General features: G+C 44.7%; 1 long non-coding RNA gene across 1 annotated transcript in view; it reads left to right on the top strand.

The window, feature by feature from the left end:
* The window catches only part of LOC116686138 (uncharacterized), a 24,729-nt gene that overhangs the window by 3,718 nt on the left and 20,355 nt on the right, over positions 1–656 (top strand). The window lies entirely within an intron of this gene.

Raw genomic sequence — 656 nt, 5'->3', positions numbered from 1 at the left:
CAAAGTCTTCCCCGGGGCTCCACCCACACGAGCTGTCAAAAGTTCCATGTTCGTGACATCCAAAAAAGAAAGGATCCATGAACAAACAGAAAAGTCATGAGGTGGTTTCCAATGGGTAGCAATCATCCTCTTAGCAGCTGGAAGTCCAGCAAACACAGCACGTTTTGGAGCTTTAGAAAGCTGGAAGACTGACAAGTCATTCATAATCAAAGCCTTGACAGTAACAGGCACAGTAACATTAAGGTGGAAATTTAGGATGCAATATTGTTCCAGAACTGACCAAGAGGAGAGCACTCCCAGAACATATGAAGAAATGTATCTTGAGCTTTAATTTGGCAGAAAGGGATGTTCATTATTTTCATGTGATGCATTTTCACGAGGGTGATATGTCCTTTGTGCTGATGGTCTGGACTGAGAGATATCTCTGGAATGTTAGACCATACATTATGCCAGTTGAGATCGGGGCCTGGGCAATCACGTGTCCAGTTCCTCTCAATAGGAAGGGCAGAGCGGCAAGATTTCACCAAGAACTGATAAAGCCTGGATACTATACCACAGTCTTTAGGCTGCAAAGTAAATAACTTCTGAATAGGATGGATGTGCAAAGGCCTCTGCCAAGGGACACCGTGTGCCTTGAGTGCCGACCTTAACTGAAG

The sequence above is a fragment of the Etheostoma spectabile genome, unplaced genomic scaffold, assembly GCF_008692095.1.
Source record: "Etheostoma spectabile isolate EspeVRDwgs_2016 unplaced genomic scaffold, UIUC_Espe_1.0 scaffold314, whole genome shotgun sequence".
In the NCBI taxonomy this organism is placed as follows: Eukaryota; Metazoa; Chordata; class Actinopteri; order Perciformes; family Percidae; genus Etheostoma; species Etheostoma spectabile.
The sequence above is the reverse complement of the archived record's forward strand: the minus strand, read 5'-3'. Positions and strand labels throughout refer to the sequence as shown.